The sequence below is a fragment of the Lucilia sericata genome, unplaced genomic scaffold (genome assembly GCF_015586225.1).
Source record: "Lucilia sericata isolate MDLA Ls3-8-SP2 unplaced genomic scaffold, ASM1558622v1 Contig000638F_arrow, whole genome shotgun sequence".
In the NCBI taxonomy this organism is placed as follows: domain Eukaryota; kingdom Metazoa; phylum Arthropoda; class Insecta; order Diptera; family Calliphoridae; genus Lucilia; species Lucilia sericata.
Genome location: NW_023994644.1, coordinates 38,295 through 60,856, shown reverse-complemented (window position 1 = coordinate 60,856; position 22,562 = coordinate 38,295). Strand labels below are relative to the sequence as shown.

General features: G+C 28.4%; 1 protein-coding gene across 1 annotated transcript in view; it reads right to left on the bottom strand.

Annotated features, from left to right (window-relative positions):
* LOC119606935 (long-chain-fatty-acid--CoA ligase 4) overlaps window positions 1–22,562 on the bottom strand; it is a 52,703-nt gene that overhangs the window by 29,858 nt on the left and 283 nt on the right.

Below are 22,562 nucleotides of genomic sequence, written 5' to 3'. Positions count from 1 at the left end.
AATTTTCTTTATAGTTATTACAACTAAGTATTTTTATTGCCCTTATAATTTATATTGTCTTAGTAGCAATTTATTTTAATTTAAAAATTACAATAAAATTCAATTAAATCTAATAAAATTTATTTGTTTCAAACTATGACCTTTACGTATGTAGTATGTATGAGGAAAACAACTGATTAAATGCTCGCACATTTTATTTAAAATCAACAACTTATTGCCAAAAATTTTATTTTTTAATTTCTGGTAGGAAATTTTTATTTTTTTGTCGTTCTACTTTTACTTTTAGGTTAATGAGGTCTATTTTTCTGTTTATTTTTTATTAAGTAGTGCCTGAGTTGTGTGGCGGACTTTGTTCTTTGGCAATTTACGTGTATAATTTGGTGGTCGCGTTTCTTTTTATTATTTGTTTTATTTTTTTTTTTTTTATTTTTTTTTTTTTTAATTTTTATTTATTTATCTACCAAGACCAGCAATTTGACTCCTCCACATTGTTTTTGTTTATTTGTGTATAATTTTTTTTTTTAGTTTCCCTCTAATATAAAAAAATCAATGTCATTTAAAGTGGATTTTTTTCACAGATTTATCTTTAATAGTGTAAACTGATTTCAATGACAAAGTCCAAAGTCAAAAATAATTTCAATGTTCACAGCTACAAATATCTTTTTACAATTGTAATTTATATAAAAATTACCATTACAAAGTGCAAAATATCTCTGGTTACTTTTTAAAAGGCAAAGTTCAATTTACGGTATCGTAAAGTTTTCTAGTATAATGAAAAGAAAATTGATATGATTATACAACTTATGCTTTTTTATCACTATATAGTTATATTTATTGTTTTGTTAAAAAAAAAATAATCACAAAATTTAAAAAAAAATGCCGGTTTGATAAGAAATTCAATTTCTTGTTTTGGTTTTATCTTAAAAAGAGAAGGAAAATTACTGGTTTGAATAAAAAAACTACTCAAATAATGATAAAGCCTTTAGTAATAGTAATCATTTTAAGGCATATTTTATTATTTCGAACTATTAATGACATTATCGAAAAGCCTGGCCCTGAAAGAAAAACTATACAAGGTCATTTCAATTATATCTGCGTTTACAGTTAGTGGCAAAAGTTTTCAGAACTACAAAAGAAGTAGAATAGAAGCAAAACAGAACTAGAACAGAACTAGAACAGACTTAGAACAGAACTAGAACAGAATTAGAACAGAACTAGAACAGAACTAGAACAGAACTAGAACAGAACTAGAACAGAACTAGAACAGAACTAGAACAAAACTAGAACAGAACTAGAACAGAACTAGAACAGAACTAGAACAGAACTAGAACAGAACTAGAACAGAACTAGAACAGAACTAGAACAGAACTAGAACAGAACTAGAACAGAACTAGAACAGAACTAGAACAGAACTAGAACAGAACTAGAACAGAACTAGAACAGAACTAGAACAGAACTAGAACAGAACTAGAACAGAACTAGAACAGAACTAGAACAGAACTAGAACAGAACTAGAACTAGAACAGAACTAGAACAGAACTAGAACAGAACTAGAACAGAACTAGAAGAACTAGAACAGACTAGAACAGAACTAGAACAGAACTAGAACAGAACTAGAACAGAACTAGAACAGAACTAGAACAGAACTAGAACAGAACTAGAACAGAACTAGAACAGAACTAGAACAGAACTAGAACAGAACTAGAACAGAACTAGAACAGAACTAGAACAGAACTAGAACAGAACTAGAACAGAACTAGAACAGAACTAGAACAGAACTAGAACAGAACTAGAACAGAACTAGAAACTAGAACAGAACTAGAACAGAACTAGAACAGAACTAGAACAGAACTAGAACAGAACTAGAACAGAACTAGAACAGAACTAGAACAGAACTAGAACAGAACTAGAACAGAACTAGAACAGAACTAGAGCTGAACTAGAACAGAACTAGAACTAGAACAGAACTAGAACTAGAACTAGAACTAGAACTAGAACTAGAACTAGAACAGAACTAGAACTAGAACAGAACTAGAACTAGAACAGAACTAGAACTAGAACAGAACTAGAATAGAACTAGAACAGAACTAGAACAAAACTAGAATAGAACTAGATTAGAACCAGAACAGAACTAGAACAGAACTAGAACAGAACTAGAACAGAACTAGAACAGAACTAGAACAGAACTAGAACAGAACTAGAACAGAACTAGAAACAGAACTAGAACAGAACTAGAAACAGAACTAGAACAGAACTAGAAAGAACTAGAACAGAACTAGAACAGAACTAGAACAGAACTAGAACAGAACTAGAACAGAACTAGAACAGAACTAGAACAGAACTAGAACAGAACTAGAACAGAACTAGAACAGAACTAGAACAGAACTAGAAAGAACTAGAACAGAACTAGAACAGAACTAGAACAGAACTAGAACAGAACTAGAACAGAACTAGAACCAGAACTAGAACAGAACTAGAACAGAACTAGAACAGAACTAGAACAGAACTAGAACAGAACTAGAACAGAACTAGAACAGAACTAGAAAGAACTAGAACTAGAACAGAACTAGAACAGAACTAGAACAGAACTAGAACAGAACTAGAACAGAACTAGAACAGAACTAGAACAGAACTAGAACAGAACTAGAACAGAACTAGAACAGAACTAGAACAGAACTAGAACAGAACTAGAACAGAACTAGAACAGAACTAGAACAAACTAGAACAGAACTAGAACAGAACTAGAACAGAACTATAACAGAACTAGAACAGAACTAGAACAGAACTAGAACAGAACTAGAACAGAACTAGAACAGAACTAGAACAGAACTAGAACAGAACTAGAACAGAACTAGAACAGAACTAGAACAGAACTAGAACAGAACTAGAACAGAACTTGAAGTGAACTACAACTGAACTAGAACTAAACTGAAATTTACCTAAAACTATACTATAGACCCTAGAACATTTATCAAATCACTTTAAGGAAAAAATTAAAGAAAAATCCCACATTTGTATTACACGATCATCTATCATTTTCAAATAAAATTTTCTAAACTAACTAATTTGTACTTTGAGCACTATCATCTGATATTTCACTTTAAATTTACCCAGAAATTTTCAAATAAATTATGAACAAAAGAAAGAAACAAAATAAATATGATTTTCAAAGATAATTTTCAATGTTGTTCATATGCAAATTGGCGATAACAAGAAACACAGGCAGGCGGTAAAATTATTATACATACTTATCGTCACCATAAGTGAATCAAGTAATGACTCTTGGACAGACGTTCATTTGTCTGTATGTAAATGAATGATTTTAAAACAATTGTCAATTGTTTTTATCCGGTAGTTTTGAAACTACTACTACTAATACTGCGGAATTGTATTAAAATTGTTGGATTTTTTTATATTAATTTAACCAAACGGTAAAGCTTTGTGTATATATAGTTTTTTTTTTTATAATGGCATGTGTTTTAAATAAATTAACAGTTACTTTTTATCTAGTTGTCGTAGAAAACTAAAATCAAATATAATTTGTTTCAATTAAATATTAATTGAAATTAAATATGTAGGTGTTTCGTTATGTTGATTGAAAACAATATTAAAACTAAGACATTTTGGCATTATTGTTTGTTATTATTTTATTGTGTCCTTTCTACTCTTGCTGCTGTATAGCGGTAATTACAGTGATGCCAAGGGTTTTAAAACTATTTGTTTTGGTGCTTGGTTATAAACATCTGGTAACTCTTTTTAGTTTTGTTTTGATATCTCTTGCTGCTTAAAAGCAGCCAGCTGTGGTTTTTACAGCATTTAAAAACATTGCCAAATTTAAATTATTAAATAAACAAGGAAGTATTTTTTTAAATAATTTATACAAACATTTAAAGTTTCTAAAAACTCAAAGAAGAAAAACAAGATGAATATTTAAATTTATTTAAACCAAATTTTAGTAAATTTTAAATTCGAAAAACATAGTTTTCCAATGTTTACTATTAATGATTGATAGATAAACAACAATAAAAATGTATTTGTTTTTGTAAATATTTAAATTTCAATTTAATTTTTTTAACCACGACCTAGGACTATAATTAAAAAACAAAAACACCAACAAAATATTTTAGAAATTTTGTCTAATTTTAGTTTATCTTTAATTTTAAATTTATTTTCAATGTTTAGGAATTTTTTAAATATTATGCAAGATTTCTTTGCTAGCTTTTGGCTTAATAACTACAGAGATGGATATACATAGTATAATTTCGTATTATACATAAAAATTTTTATTTGTGACGTTTATAAATTTGTTTTTTTTTTTTTAATTTGTTGTTTTTTGGCAAAGTATTCAAAATACAAGATTTTTACAACAAAATAAAGCTATTTTTATTTATAAATTAAAAAAGAAAAACAAAATAATTCATTTTGAGAAGAAATGTTGTAGGTGTAGACAAGAATATATTTTTAAAAAATATTAAGGTCGAAGTCTAAAGATGAAATGTTAAAAAACAACAAAGAGGGAGAAATATGTATTTAAATGTTTTAAAAGTTCTTAATTTATTGAGACTTGAAGCCTGTTGGAAGCAGAATTTCTTCTGATAGAAATTTTTAAGAAATTAAACTGAAATATTTTTTTTTTTGATAATTATATTATACACATATTCTAGAAAACTAAAATGAACTGTTTATACACATGACAGTCTACATTATTGTCTAGTCTATAGTCTAGTCTAGTCTAGTCTATAGTCTAGTCTAGTCTAGTCTATAGTCTAGTCTATAGTCTAGTCTATAGTCTAGTCTAGTCTAGTCTATAGTCTAGTCTAGGTCTATAGTCTAGTCTAGTCTAGTCTAGTCTAGTCTAGTCTATAGTCTAGTCTATAGTCTAGTCTATAGTCTAGTCTATAGTCTAGTCTATAGTCTAGTCTATAGTCTAGTCTATAGTCTAGTCTATAGTCTAGTCTATAGTCTAGTCTATAGTCTAGTCTATAGTCTAGTCTATAGTCTAGTCTATAGTCTAGTCTATAGTCTAGTCTATAGTCTAGTCTATAGTCTATAGTAGTCTATAGTCTAGTCTATAGTCTAGTCTATAGTCTAGTCTATAGTCTAGTCTATAGTCTAGTCTATAGTCTAGTCTATAGTCTAGTCTATAGTCTAGTCTATAGTCTAGTCTATAGTCTAGTCTATAGTCTAGTCTATAGTCTAGTCTATAGTCTAGTCTATAGTCTAGTCTATAGTCTAGTCTATAGTCTAGTCTATAGTCTAGTCTATAGTCTAGTCTATAGTCTAGTCTATAGTCTAGTCTATAGTCTAGACTATAGTCTAGTCTATAGTCTAGTCTATAGTCTAGTCTATAGTCTAGTCTATAGTCTAGTCTATAGTCTAGTCTATAGTCTAGTCTAGTCTATAGTCTAGTCTATAGTCTAGTCTATAGTCTAGTCTATAGTCTAGTCTATAGTCTAGTCTATAGTCTAGTCTATAGTCTAGTCTATAGTCTAGTCTATAGTCTAGTCTATAGTCTAGTCTATAGTCTAGTCTATAGTCTAGTCTATAGTCTATAGTCTGTCTATAGTCTAGTCTATAGTCTAGTCTATAGTCTAGTCTATAGTCTAGTCTATAGTCTAGTCTATAGTCTAGTCTATAGTCTAGTCTATAGTCTAGTCTATAGTCCTAGTCTATAGTCTAGTCTATAGTCTAGTCTATAGTCTAGTCTATAGTCTAGTCTATAGTCTAGTCTATAGTCTAGTCTATAGTCTAGTCTATAGTCTAGTCTATAGTCTAGTCTATAGTCTAGTCCTATAGTCTAGTCTATAGTCTAGTCTATAGTCTAGTCTATAGTCTAGTCTATAGTCTAGTCTATAGTCTAGTCTATAGTCTAGTCTATAGTCTAGTCTATAGTCTAGTCTATAGTCTAGTCTATAGTCTAGTCTATAGTCTAGTCTATAGTCTAGTCTATAGTCTAGTCTATAGTCTAGTCTATAGTCTAGTCTATAGTTCTAGTCTATAGTCTAGTCTATAGTCCTAGTCTATAGTCTAGTCATAGTCTAGTCTATAGTCTAGTCTATAGTCTAGTCTATAGTCTAGTCTATAGTCTAGTCTATAGTCTAGTCTATAGTCTAGTCTATAGTCTAGTCTATAGTCTAGTCTATAGTCTAGTCTATAGTCTAGTCTATAGTCTAGTCTATAGTCTAGTCTATAGTCTAGTCTATAGTCTAGTCTATAGTCTAGTCTATAGTCTAGTCTATAGTCTAGTCTATAGTCTAGTCTATAGTCTAGTCTATAGTCTAGTCTATAGTCTAGTCTATAGTCTAGTCTATAGTCTAGTCTATAGTCTAGTCTATAGTCTAGTCTATAGTCTAGTCTATAGTCTAGTCTATAGTCTAGTCTATAGTCTAGTCTATAGTCTAGTCTATAGTCTAGTCTATAGTCTAGTCTATAGTATAGTCTATAGTCTAGTCTATAGTCTAGTCTATAGTCTAGTCTATAGTCTAGTCTATAGTCTAGTCTATAGTCTAGTCTATAGTCTAGTCTATAGTCTAGTCTATAGTCTAGTCTATAGTCTAGTCTATAGTCTAGTCTATAGTCTAGTCTATAGTCTAGTCTATAGTCTAGTCTATAGTCTAGTATATAGTCTAGTCTATAGTCTAGTCTATAGTCTAGTCTATAGTCTAGTCTATAGTCTAGTCTATAGTCTAGTCTATAGTCTAGTCTATAGTCTAGTCTATAGTCTAGTCTATAGTCTAGTCTATAGTCTAGTCTATAATCTAGTCTATAGTCTAGTCTATAGTCTAGTCTATAGTCTAGTCTATAGTCTAGTCTATAGTCTAGTCTATAGTCTAGTCTCTAGTCTATTCTATAATCTAGTCTGTAGTCCACTCTATAGTCTTTAACTTTTTTTTTGCTCTTTTGCCTTCCAAACAGTAAGCATCACTGATTTTAAATTACAGTTGTTTTTACAACTTTCTATCACTTTCTCTCATTTCGCTTACTATTTAACATATTTGAGAGACTTCTCTACTTAAATGTCATAATTACTGTCAAACTATTGATTTGGTTACATTTTAAACACAATTTTGCATAAATTCAAATCATTTAATTTCAGATTTGAATTCACTTTCTATTTTTTTAATAATAGGTATGCAATCAATATGCAAATTATAATGTAGGAAATACTCCAATTTTGTTATAACAACAACATATTAAAAAATTAAAAATTTTATGCACGTTTTGTTCTACATTTTTACAATAATAAGAGAATTTAGAAAAAATAAAAAATTTACACTTAATTATATTAAATGTTCATTGATCTCGACCATAAGTTAATTAATTAGAAATTACCATTACTTATTAATATGACAACAATTGAAAATAAATTGTTTGGTAATTTGTTTAATAAATAAATGAAAAGGGGAAAATTGTGAAAAAATACATAATAAATAAATAATTAAAATTTAAAAACAATTTAATGAATCTAATATTAAATGTTAAATGATTTTTTAAATGATTTATAATTTTCTATTGTTTTTAATTTATTTTTAAGTTAAATTAGTTATTAAAATGAAATCTAGAAACACTTAAACAAAGGCACGTGAAATCTATGACGTTTTTTTTTTCTCTGTTATACTCCATACTATATGAGTATTTCATACATATAAACAACAATGAAATAGTAAAAACAGCAAAAACAACAATTGAGCAAATATAAAAACGCAATTTGCAATGTATGGCAATATTAATGCAAAAAAAAATAATATAAATAAAAAAAAACAAAACTGTTGAAATAGGTATTTGAAATAAAAAGAAACAACAACTACAAACAGCCAATAACACGTCATACTAAATTTCCTTCAATAAACACAACAATAACAAAACACAACATTTGTTGACATCCAGAAACAATCACTGTGTGTTGATATGAGTATTAATATGTTTTTATTGTTCTATACGTATATAACCTGTTTACCCCTTACATTTTTTATTAAACACGTAAGAATATTGAATTATTAATTTATTTAATACACTATATCCATTAGAATTTAAAAAATAATAATAATTTCCAAAAGTTCCCTTAAAATAAAGAAAAAAGTGCCAGACATTTTGTAACCCGAGTTGTTTTCTAACAGCTTTTCATGTTTGTAAACAAAGTAACAAAGAGTTGCCATATCTTGAAGTATTAAGGCTGAGAAAGGATTTATAATAAAGAGTGGTAGTAATCAATTTAAAGCAAAATAATTAAAAATTTGTAATTTTGTATAAAAAATATTAGTAATTATAAAGATTTTTTAATTGAATTTAGAACGATAACATTCTTTAGGGAAACAGTGTAAACTTAGGAATTTAAAACATTAATAGAAACAGTAGCGGACGAAATAAAAGTACTAACAACTGAACAATATAAAGTTAGAAAAAACTGTTATATACATAATATAAATTATGTTATATGCATCATTTTATTAAAAAACTGTTAGAAACAAAATGTTCTTTAAGAAATACTGTTACAAAACACATTTCATTAAGAAAAACTGTTATAACAACAACTTTTGTAAGAAAATTTAGTATGAACACAATTTTCATTGTAAATACTGTTATACACAAAATTTACTTTACAAACAACTCTTATGCACAGAATTTTCTTTAAGAAAAACTGTTATACAAACAATTTTCTTTATGAAAAATTGTTATACAACCAATGTTCTTTAACAAAAACTCTTATAAACAACTTGTTATTTAGGAACAACTGTTATACACAATTTTTTTAAGAATAACTATTATATTTACAATTTCTTTAATAAAAACTAAAACACAAAACAAATTCTGAATGAAAACTGTTATACTAAGCATACTAAACACAAAAATTCGTAAGAACACTATTTTCATTAAGAAAAACAGGTATAGAGAAAATTTTCTTCAGAAATGACTGTTATACTCAGAATTTTTTTAAGAAAACTGTTATACACAATGTTTTCTTTCTTTATAAAACCAATATTCTTGAAGAAAAATTGTTATACAAAAAACTTTCTTTGAGAAAAATACAACTTTTAATTTAGGAACAACTGTTATACAGTTTCTTTTAGACTTTTTTTTCGATTCTTCGATAGTTGACTTATAAAATTCTTTGAAATCACATTTTCTAACTACCCTTACTATAATTGTTGCCCCAACTGTTTTGTCTTTTCACTGAGAAATCAGCTGTTTATTAATTTAAATATTTTTTTCTTCTTCAACCATTTCAATTTATATTCCTTAATTGCGTTGTAAAGTTTAATATTAATTGGAAAAAAGGTTGCTTAATTGTTTAAAAAAAATTTAAATAAACTCAAAAAATAAATACTCATTTTAATAATAAATTATAAAACAAATTGTTGAAATGTTTTACAACTCAACGCAATTTAATTAAATATACTTTAGACTTTTCATTTCAAAACTGAAATGGACTTTTTTTATTTATTATTACACACAAGTGTTTTAAAGAAATATAAATTTAAAAAAAAAATGATTAAAATTGGTATTATAAATGACAAATAAGCTAAAACAACGGTAATTCCTAATAATAACAACTCTGTGAGTAATAAAATACTCAAAAACAAAACAAACATTCACACAAACAAATGTATACATTTATTAGTGTGTTTGTAAAATATTTGACAAATAGAAATTAAAACAAAACAAAAAACCAACTGTCTGTCTTTCTGTCTGAAATTTGCTTATAGACATCACTTGAATTTGGCCAATTGCTGTAAAAAAAACCAAGTATATGGGTTATTGTGAAACAAATCAAAAAAAAAAGAAAGAGTAAGAGAGAAGGAGAAAAAAATATTTGTAATATTGAAATCAAAACATCGTATGACTATAGTCAAAGTCCACACATGAAGAAAAATAATAACAAAAAATAAATAAAATACATTTAAACATACAGCAGCCACAAAAACCAACATTCAAACACTCGTTTAATGTTTTTTATAAACACATTACTTTTTTTCTCGTGTATTTTTTATATTTAATTTATATATATTTTTTTAACTAAATAACAGACACAACAAAAAAACACAATGTTCATTCACCATGTTGAACACAAAAATATATTGTTTATTGCAATTTTGTTGTGTTTTGATTATTTTTTTTTTTGCTGAATTTTCACTTTGTGTGTAGCTCTTTTTAGTAGAGTCAACCCCTTTATAATAAAAATCTCACTTAGTGTATATTACTCTCTCCCTCTATCTCTATCTGAAGGTGAAATCATGATTATTGTTTTGATTAAACAATCACGCTTGTATAGATGATCATGTGCGCTATAGAGTTATAAGTTCAAATAGATTTTTTTTTTCATTCATTTTTTTTTCTTTTCTGTAAACGATATGTTTACAATTTTTAATTTCTTTTTAAGAAATGTACAATATGTAGAACTATAAAGTTCAAGAGCAGGGTTAATAGTAAACAGTATGCCACGAACAATACTGTAAACTATAGTCCAGAATATTAACTACACTATAAACTGGACTATAGTCTATACTATAGACTAGAAAACTAAACTCAAGACCAGATATTAGATTGTAGTTTCAACTATAGACCAATTATATCCCTGATTATAAACTGAATACAAACTGAGCTAAAACTGAACTAGAACTATTGTCTCTACTATAGTCCAGACTATAGACTCGACAATAGTTCATATTATAGACTCGACTATAGACTAGACTAGACTAAAGTCGAGACTAGACTATAGTCCAGACTATGGACTAGACTATAGTCAAGACTACACTATAGTCCAGATTATAGCCTAGACAATATAAACTATGCTAGAACTGAACTGAACTAGATCTGAACTAGAAATTAACTAGAACTGAACTAGAACTGAACTAGAACTGAACTAGAACTGAACTAGAACTGAACTAGAACTGAACTAGAACTGAACTAGAACTGAACTAGAACTGAACTAGAACTGAACTAGAACTGAACTAGAACTGAACTAGAACTGAACTAGAACTGAACTAGAACTGAACTAGAACTGAACTAGAACTGAACTAGAACTGAACTAGAACTGAACTAGAACTGAACTAGAACTGAACTAGAACTGAACTAGAACTGAACTAGAACTGAACTAGAACTGAACTAGAACTGAACTAGAACTGAACTAGAACTGAACTAGAACTGAACTAGAACTGAACTAGAACTGAACTAGAACTGAACTAGAACTGAACTAGAACTGAACTAGAACTGAACTAGAACTGAACTAGAACTGAACTCGAACTGAACTAGAACTGAACTAGAACTGAACTAGAACTGAACTAGAACTGAACTAGAACTGAACTAGAACTGAACTAGAACTGAACTAGAACTGAACCAGAACTGAACTAGAACTGAACTAGAACTGAACTAGAACTGAACTAGAACTGAACTAGAACTGAACTAGAACTGAACTAGAACTGAACTAGAACTGAACTAGAACTGAACTAGAACTGAACTAGAACTGAACTAGAACTGAACTAGAACTGAACTAGAACTGAACTAGAACTGAACTAGAACTGAACTAGAACTGAACTAGAACTGAACTAGAACTGAACTAGAACTGAACTAGAACTGAACTAGAACTGAACTAGAACTGAACTAGAACTGAACTAGAACTGAACTAGAACTGAACTAGAACTGAACTAGAACTGAACTAGAACTGAACTAGAACTGAACTAGAACTGAACTAGAACTGAACTAGAACTGAACTAGAACTGAACTAGAACTGAACTAGAACTGAACTAGAACTGAACTAGAACTGAACCAGAACTGAACTAGAACTGAACTAGAACTGAACTAGAACTGAACTAGAACTGAACCAGAACTGAACTAGAACTGAACTAGAACTGAACTAGAACTGAACTAGAACTGAACTAGAACTGAACTAGAACTGAACTAGAACTGAACTAGAACTGAACTAGAACTGAACTAGAACTGAACTAGAACTGAACTAGAACTGAACTAGAACTGAACTAGAACTGAACTAGAACTGAACTAGAACTGAACTAGAACTGAACCAGAACTGAACTAGAACTGAACTAGAACTGAACTAGAACTGAACTAGAACTGAACTAGAACTGAACTAGAACTGAACTAGAACTGACAGAACTGAACTAGAACTGAACTAGAACTGAACTAGAACTGAAACTAGAACTGAACTGAACTAGAACTAGAATTGAACTAGAACTGAACTAGAAGAACTGAACTAGAACTGAACTAGAACTAGACTAGAACTGAACTAGAACTGAACTAGAACTGAACTAGAACTGAACTAGAACTGACTAGACTGAAACTAGAACTGAACTAGAACTGAACTAGAACTGAACTAGAACTGAACTAGACTGAACAGACTGAACTAGAAACGGAACTAGAACTGACTAGAACTGAACTAGAACTGAACTAGAAATGAACTAGAACTGAAACTAGAACTGAACTAACTGAACTAGAACTGACTAGAGAACTGAACTAGAACTGAACTAGAACTGAACTAGAACTGAACTAGAACTGAACTAGAACTGAACTAGAACTGAACTAGAACTGAACTAGAACTGAACTAGAACGGAACTAGAACTGACTAGAACTGAACTAGAACGAACTAGAACTAACTAGAACTGAACTAGAACTGAACTAGAACTGAACTAGAAACTGGAACTAGAACTGAACTAGAACTGACTAGAACTGAACTAAGAACTGAAACTAGAACTGAACTAGAACTGAACTAGAACTGAACTAGAACTGAACTAGAACTGAACTAGAACTGAACTAGAACTGAACTAGAACTGAACTAGAACTGAACTAGAACTGAACTAGAACTGAACTAGAACTGAACTAGAACTGAACTAGAACTGAACTAGAACTGAACTAGAACTGAACTAGAACTGAACTAGAACTGAACTAGAACTGAACTAGAACTGAACTAGAACTGAACTAAACTGAACTAGAACTGAACTAGAACTGAACTAGAACTGAACTAGAACTGAACTAGAACTGAACTAGAACTGAACTAGAACTGAACTAGAACTGAACTAGAACTGAACTAGAACTGAACTAGAACTGAACTAGAACTGAACTAGAACTGAACTAGAACTGAACTAGAACTGAACTAGAACTGAACTAGAACTGAACTAGAACTGAACTAGAACTGAACTAGAACTGAACTAGAACTGAACTGAACTAGAACTGAACTAGAACTGAACTAGAACTGAACTAGAACTGAACTAGAACTGAACTAGAACTGAACTAGAACTGAACTAGAACGGAACTAGAACTGAACTAGAAACTGAACTAGACTGAACGAGAACTGAACTAGAACTGAACTAGAACTGAACTAGAACTGAACTAGAACTAGAACTGACTAGAAACTGAATAGAACTGAACTAGAAACTGAACTAGAACTGAACTAGAACTGAACTAGAACTGAACTAGAACTGAACTAGAACTGAACTAGAACTGAACTAGAACTGAACTAGAACTGAACTAGAACTGAACTAGAACTGAACTAGAACTGAACAGAACTGAACTAGAAACTGAAACTAGAACTGAACTAGAACTGAACTAGAACTGAACAGAACTGAACTAGAACTGAACTAGAACTGAACTAGAACTGAACTAGAACTGAACTAGAAACTGAACTAGAACTGAACTAGAACTGAACTAGAACTGAACGACTGAAACTAGAACTGAACTAGAACTGAACTAGAACTGAACTAGAACTGAACTAGAACTGAACTAGAACTGAACTCGAACTGAACTAGAACTGAACTAGAACTGAACTATAGACTAAATTTAGTCCAGACTACAGAATAGACTATAGACTAGACTATAGTCCAGACTATAGACTAGACTATAGTCCAGACTATAGACTAGACTATAGTCCAGACTATAGACTAGACTTTAGTCCAGAGTATGGAGTAGACTATAGTCCAGACTATTTTAATTAATTTTAATTTTCGAAAATTCAAATAAAAATTTTTCCATTTAACTTATATATTTTAACAATGAATGGTTTCGCATTGGGAAAACATACCCAACAAAGTCTCTTTGTCTTTTTGTTTTCAATAGGGGAGTATGACACAAAAAGCCGGCTGTAATGACCATAATAAAGCAAAAAAACTATTTTATACATGTGTGTTTTGGTATTTTTTCTCGAAAAACCATTCATGGAAATTGAGTCGCGTGTTTTAAAAACAAACCACAAATTCTACCACCCTAGACCTCTCCCCACCTTTACTAACGGAGTTGTTACCTTTTACCATTTAAAAGCTAGACAAAGAGTAGCAACAACAAAACCAAACAATAGAGAAGAAAACGTGGTAAAACGACTTTGAAAGAAAAATACCTCGGGTACAAAACATTTTTTATTTTCATTTGGAAATTTTGTATTTACAATATTTTAGTGTACAAGCTAGAAATCGTATGAGATTGAGGGGAAACATGATGAACCAAAAAAAGTATATATATAGAAACAAAAACAAAGAAGAATAAAAAGATGTAATGAAACTTTTAAAGAGAATATTTTAAAGGGAGACATAGTGTTTACAGTTAAAATGTAAGAGTTGTAAGACAAAAAGAGTGGGTGTTAGGGTGTTAGGTTGGCTTTGTAAATATTTTGTGATTTTGATTTGTTTTAATAAAAACAAAACAAAAAAATTTTATGAATGAATAATGAATTTGTGATAAAAAGTAAAAAATTAATTGTAATTGTAAATTAAAACGTTACTTTTGTTCTTTTTCAAAAAGTATAAGGGTTAGTTTTTTTAAGTAAGGAGTGGTTTTGTTATTATTTTTTTTTTTTTTTCAATTGAATTCACAAAATGTCATTTATCTGTGAGTCTTGTTGTGCTTGTTGCCTTTTGTTAATTTCTTTCTATATAAACTAAAAGGGTGGTTTGGTTGGTCGTTTGTTGGCTGTTGCAGAAATTTTGCTCGCCTGATTTTTAGTTGGTATAAATTTTTATTGAGGTGTTGCATGTTTATATTGTTTACTGAAAAGAGTTGCCATAAACATTTTATACATGTACATAACAAGAACGGACTTTCTAGTCTACAGTCTAGCCCATTGACTACACTATAGCCCATAGTTTGGATTATAGTATAGCCCATAGTCTAGTCTATAGTCTAGTCTATAGTCTAGTCTATAGTCTAGTCTATAGTCTAGTCTATAGTCTAGTCTATAGTCTAGTCTATAGTCTAGTCTATAGTCTAGTCTATAGTCTAGTCTATAGTCTAGTCTATAGTCTAGTCTATAGTCTAGTCTATAGTCTAGTCTATAGTCTAGTCTATAGTCTAGTCTATAGTCTAGTCTATAGTCTAGTCTATAGTCTAGTCTATAGTCTAGTCTATAGTCTAGTCTATAGTCTAGTCTATAGTCTAGTCTATAGTCTAGTCTATAGTCTAGTCTATAGTCTAGTCTATAGTCTAGTCTATAGTCTAGTCTATAGTCTAGTCTATAGTCTAGTCTATAGTCTAGTCTATAGTCTAGTCTATAGTCTAGTCTATAGTCTAGTCTATAGTCTAGTCTATAGTCTAGTCTATAGTCTAGTCTATAGTCTAGTCTATAGTCTAGTCTATAGTCTAGTCTATAGTCTAGTCTATAGTCTAGTCTATAGTCTAGTCTATAGTCTAGTCTATAGTCTAGTCTAGTCTAGTCTATAGTCTAGTCTATAGTCTAGTCTATAGTCTAGTCTATAGTCTAGTCTATAGTCTAGTCTATAGTCTAGTCTATAGTCTAGTCTATAGTCTAGTCTAGTCTCTATCTAGTCTATAGTCTAGTCTATAGTCTAGTCTATAGTCTAGTCTATAGTCTAGTCTATAGTTCTAGTTCTATAGTCTAGTCTATAGTCTAGTCTATAGTCTAGTCTATAGTCTAGTCTATAGTCTAGTCTATAGTCTAGTCTATAGTCTAGTCTATAGTCTAGTCTATAGTCTAGTCTATAGTCTAGTCTATAGTCTAGTCTATAGTCTAGTCTATAGTCTAGTCTATAGTCTAGTCTATAGTCTAGTCTATAGTCTAGTCTATAGTCTAGTCTATAGTCTAGTCTATAGTCTAGTCTATAGTCTAGTCTATAGTCTAGTCTATGAGTCTTAGTCTATAGTCTAGTCTATAGTCTAGTCTCTAGTCTAGTCTATCTAGTCTATATCTAGTCTATAGTCTAGTCTATAGTCTAGTCTATAGTCTAGTCTATAGTCTAGTCTATAGTCAGTCTATAGTCTAGTCTATAGTCTAGTCTATAGTCTAGTTCTAGTCTAGTCTATAGTCTAGTAGTCTAGTCGTCTATAGTCTAGTCTATAGTCTAGTCTATTAGTCTAGTCTATAGTCTAGTCTATAGTCTAGTCTATAGTTCTAGTCTATAGTCTAGTCTATAGTCTAGTCTATAGTCTAGTCTATAGTCTAGTCTATAGTCTAGTCTATAGTCTAGTCTATAGTCTAGTCTATAGTCTAGTCTATAGTCTAGTCTATAGTCTAGTCTATAGTCTAGTCTATAGTCTAGTCTATAGTCTAGTCTATAGTCTAGTCTATAGTCTAGTCTATAGTCTAGTCTATAGTCTAGTCTATAGTCTAGTCTATAGTCTAGTCTATAGTGTAGTCTATAGTCTAATTAGTCTATAGTCTAGTCTATAGTCTAGTCTATAGGTCTAGTCTATAGTCTAGTCTATAGTCTAGTCTATAGTCTAGTCTATAGTCTAGTCTATAGTCTAGTCTATAGTCTAGTCTATAGTCTAGTCTATAGTCTAGTCTATAGTCTAGTAGTCTAGTCTATAGTCTAGTCTATAGTCTAGTCTATGTCTAGTCTAGTCTATAGTCTAGTCTAGTCTAGTCTATAGTCTAGTCTATAGTCTAGTCTATAGTCTAGTCTATAGTCTAGTCTAGTCTATAGTCTAGTCTATAGTCTAGTTTATAGTCTATTATAGACTAGACTAGTCTGTATTCTAAGTTTGGTATATTGTATAGTAAATATTCTAGTCTACAGTCTAGAATTGTCTCTATTTCGCTTGAATCTCATGGCAACTCTGTAGCTAATGAAAATGTCAATTGTAAAGAAACACGTGTTAGCACGTGCGCTTTAACATTTTTCAGTAAAATACCCTAGAGGATTTTCATAAGAGAAAGTAGTGAAAGAAATCCGTATAAAAGAGAAGTGCAACTAATGAAACAGCTTCACAAAAACAACAAAACTCTATGAAAAAAGAGAATTTCAAAAAGAATTTACAGATTTTTTGTTGAAGGTCAGTTTCATTCAATGATTTTTTAATTTTTTTGTAAATAACTTTACTTGCGAAAACACAATGTAAAAAGAGAGAAGCTGTGACAAAAGCCAGATGAAAGATAATAATTTTGATGTTAAATATCAATGACAAAAATTATTAATTATGTACTTGATTTTAAACAATTTGTTTAAGTTTGATATCAACTTTTAAATTTGAACTTGAGACACACCTTTCTTTTTTAGCTCTAACTCAAAAACTTTACCATGAATTAGTAGAAAAAAAAAACATTTGTATACAAATCAATAAAATGTAAATTTAAAATGAAATTTGTAAAACATACGACGAGGTCTAATATAATATGTATGCGAAAAAATACAAAAAAAAATGAAATAAAATAAAATGTTGCCTGGTTACCGCCGTTGACAATACATTGCGTAATGCAACAAGCGTCTGTTCATGCAGTCATTCACACTCAGTAGTCAGTCAGTCACTTAGTCATACAGTCCATCCGACAACAGACAATATAAACATTTTTAAGTTCAAATGTACTTAAAGAATACAATTTCTTCTTCTTCGTACTAGAGATAGAGAAAGAAATGAGGTCGCACACTGAATAGAATGTTGAAAAAATACAAGAAAAACTGAAGCAACAACAAACAATGATGACAATAAATAAACAAGTGTGTTTGGAACTGAACGTATTAATCTTTTAAGGTCGTTTTAAATAAAATGGACTTTGTACAGAGGTGTTCAAATAAATGGGAACAATAATAGTTTTGAAGCACATGAAAATAAAGTTTTCTTTTGATACATTTCCTTTGAATAAAATTTTTCGCAAATTCAACTGGTTTAATGCCATCAGAAATTTACCATATTAAAAGTAGAAATGTTTAAATACTCTATTCAGCTAAAGAATATAGCTATTCAGCTAAGTTATCTCTTTAGAAATTTTCAAAATTATATTTTTTTCCAAAATTTTGCAATTCAGCTGGATTAATAAGCAATTCAGCCATATAATTTTGAAAAAAATATATAGAAAATAATATTTTTTTTAAAAATTTTTAGATTCAGCAGCAGTAATTCCTAATTTAGCTTAGTAATTTTACAATTCAGCTAAGTAAATTTTATGTAAAAAAGATAATTATAAATATTTTTGGAAATTTTTCAAATTCAGCTAGTCTAATAAACAATTCAGCTAAGTAATTTTAAAGAAAATACACAAAATTATAAATTTTATAGACAAATTTGAAAATTAGCTGCAGTAGTTTATAAGTAATTTTAAATAAAAATTAGAAATCTATGGATATTCTTGCAAAAGTTTCTAATTCAGCTGCAGTATTTTATATTTTAGCTAAATATTAAAGTGTTTTTATAAGAAATATTTCTAAATAATGAATAAAAACCTAATTCAGCTGAATAATTTTGCCATTCAGCTGAGTAATTTAAAATAAAAATTGGAAAATCGTGAATTTTATTGCAAAATTTTAAATTTAACTACAATAATTTACAATACAGCTTAATATTTAATTCTGAAAATTATGATTATATAATAAAAACATAATTCAGCTAAGAAATTTAGCAATTCAGCTAAGAAATTTTGCAATTCAGCTAAATAAATATACTCAAAAGTATAAAAAATTAACATTTTATTATAAAATAGCAAATTCAGCTAGCTTAATATACCATTCAACTAAGATATTTTATCAAAAACATACTTAATATATACTTACAAAAATATACATAATTCAGCTAAGAAATTTAGCAATTCAGCTAAAAAATTTTGCAATCCAGCTAAATAAACATACTCAAAAGTATAAAAATTAACATTTTATTACAAAATAGCAAATTCAGCTAGCTTAATATACCATTCAACTAAGATATTTTATCAAAAATATATTCAATTATGAATTTTACAATAAAAATTTATATTCAGCTGCAGTGATTTGTTATTCAGCTAACTTATTTAAGGATTTTAATAACAAGCAATCAATAAAAACTCAATCCATATAAAGAATTTTTCAATTCAGCTAAAATAATACTTAAAATTAGAAATTTAATAGAAAGTGTCAAAAAATTCATAGGGTCTTTAGCGAACTTTTAACGGTTAAAGGTCATTCCATACAACTGTCATGAAAAGTTGTTGTTTAAAGCATTTTCACATTGTTCAAGTTAAAAATTCTTAAATTAATGAATTTTAAATGCACATTTTTTTAGGGGCATTAAAAGTAATGTTTTTTATGTACATTTACACACACTTTTCTGTACATACATAAATACCAAAAAGCCACGTTGAAAACTCCAAAGCATTGGAGAAAAAATCCAGCTTTAATGAGATACCATGTAAGGCATGTCTGGCACAATGAATTTAAAGAATGTCGGAATAAGTAGAAAAAAAAACAAAGTAGAGGGAAAAAAGAAAACTTGCAGACCAACTCCAATAACTTCAGTTTGAAGTAATGAGTTCAAGAAGAAAAAAACAGAGTATGAATATAAAGTTGTTGAAGTTTATGTCTGAAAATACAACAATTTATCAAACAAGAAAAAAAGCGGTAAATAACAATAAAATAAAACATAAACTGAAAAGAACTTAGAGCAGGGATGGAAAATTCGTTGGCTAATGGAAATGTGAAAATTGATTTAAGATACTTTTTAAAAAATATGTCAAAAGTAGATACTTTTTAAAAAACAATTCTGCTGAATTTGAAAATTGATATTTTTGCAACTTCTTTATAACATAACACAGCTGAATTGCCTATTCAGCTAGCTGAATTTTATATTTTGTAACAAAATAAAATTTTAACTTATTTTTAAAAGAGATTTTATTCGGAATTACAAAACTTCATAACTTATTCTGCCTTATTCTGCCACTTAAATTTTTAGCTGAATTGTTAATTGTTGCAGTTAAATTTGTAATATTTTATTAATATTTACCATTTTTATATTCTCTTTTAAAATTCCTCAGCAGGATTATATATTATGATAGCTGAATTTGTTATTTCGTTATTATCTGTAAAATTTCTTTAGCTGAATTTGGTTTTTTATAACTTCATATGATTTTTTGTTATTTTAATGCTAGAATATTTAACAGAATATGAAATTTTGTAATAATTTGTAAATTTTTTTATAAATAATAATAACATTTCTTTAAATATTATTTACATTTGTTGATCTCAATTGCAAATTAATTAAGCTGTATTAGATATTTGTAAATAAAGTTTTATAAAGTTTACTTAGCTGAATTGCAAATTTTCCTTAGCTTAACGAAGTTTTTAATAACTTCTCATTATTTTGTCTTATTTTAACACTTAGATATTTAGCTGAATTAAAAATTTTATAATAATATTAATATTTGTTTAAATCTTCTTTATATTTACTGAGCTGAATGATAATTTAAAATAGCTGAATTTAATATTTGTAAATAAAATTGTAGTTTTACACATTTTTTAAGAAGTTTACTTAGCTGAATAGCAAATTTTATTTAGCTGCATTATGTTTTTAATAATTTCATATGATTTTAGCATTAAAATATTTAGCTTTTTTACATTTCCCTAAAAAATACTTAGCTGAATAGCATATAAAAATAACTGAATACAATAGTTGTAAAAAATATAAAAGTTTTATTTATTTTTTCATATTTTTGTCTTGTTTAAAAACTTAAATACTTAGCTGAATAGCAAAAAAAACTAGCTGCGTGGGTTATTTTATTAATTAAATTTAATTTTCGCGTGTTTTTGAAGAAATTTACTTAGCTGAATTGTAAATTCTTAAGCTAAATTAAGTTTTTATTAACTCTTTTATGTTTTAGACTTACGTGAGTACAGAAAACTTTAGCTGAATTCAAAATAAAGACAGCTGAAATCAAAATTTGATCATAATTACTAATCTATTTAAAATTACTCAGCTAAATTAGAGTTAAAACTTGCTGAATTGCTATTTTGAAACAGATTTACTTAACTGAATTGTAATATTAGGAACCATTACAGATTTTACTAAAAAAAATCATATTTTTATTTTGAAAAAGCCATATTAAACAAAATAGTGAAACATTTAGTAAATTTAGAGATCTTGAAGTCATTAAGCCCAATATTTTTTTAAGTTTTTTATGAAACTTCATAACATTTTTAATTGAGAAGATATTTTTTACAGAAAACTGTTTTCGTAGACAATGTTCTATTAAAGTATTTGTAAGTTTCTAAAAAAATATGCGTCTTGAAAAGAAAATTTTCTATTTTCTACCCCTTTTTAAGTTTTCTTTACTATTTCAAAATCCCCCATTACCCAACCCTGCAGTAAACTTCATTTATACTTATTTTGGCAGTTAGAAAATAAAGAGAATAAACAAAATAAAATATTAAAAGACTATAAGAAGAGAGGGATTTTGCAGACAGAAAAAAACTAAAGAGCAGCGCGAATACGAAATGACAAATGTCAGTTGCCCAAAAAGGAGAATGTTTAATGCACAAAAAAAAGGAAATTTACAAAAAAAAGAAGAAAAAAACTAAAATTATATTCATAAAATTTATAAAAATAACTACAAAACTAAAAATAAACATACCTGTTTTGAAATTAATGAAAATTTTGAATTTTTCAACAGCAATTTGTGTTTTGTAAATGACACACAGACGAGATGAAATTTTTTCAGAAAAAAAGGGAAAAAGAATAAAAATTTTATAATTAATAACAAAATAGTTTTTTTTTTCAAACTTTATTCTGTACTAATTTAAGCAAACACACCCTAATTATGTTCAAAAAACAAAAAGCACTTAACACACCCGGTTTAATTTATGGAAAATGTTTAATTTTTAACTTTGTACGTTTTAAACTTTCTTTATGAAAAACTACATATTTTTCCGACTCTATTTAAAACAAAACTAAATTTAGATAAATGCTTTTCTCTACTTATTTTTTCACCACAAACTTGTATTATTTGGTCTTATTTTATTTCTCCTCTTTCGCAAAAAAAATCGTTTAACTTTCACATTTTTTTTTTTTTTTTCTTATTGCACTTTTTTTCAACAAATTTATTTTACCTGTTTTACTTTTTTTCTTCAAATAAAAACTTTTCTTATTGTTAAACTTAACACTTTTGAGTAAAATATTTAATTTTTTTTAAACAAAAGCAAATTTCTTATATTTTCTTTTATAATAATAACTTATTGTTGTTTTAATATAAATAATTTATTTTAATTTTAAAGCGCCCGCATCGATTTGTGAACACGAACGCACTCAAATCACATTTAACTTTAAAGATATTTCCAACAGTATAAAAATTAATCATAAGACAACACACAGCATTGCCATACATTAGCACTTACACATACACTCTCTCACACAAATACAAAAAAAAAAATTAC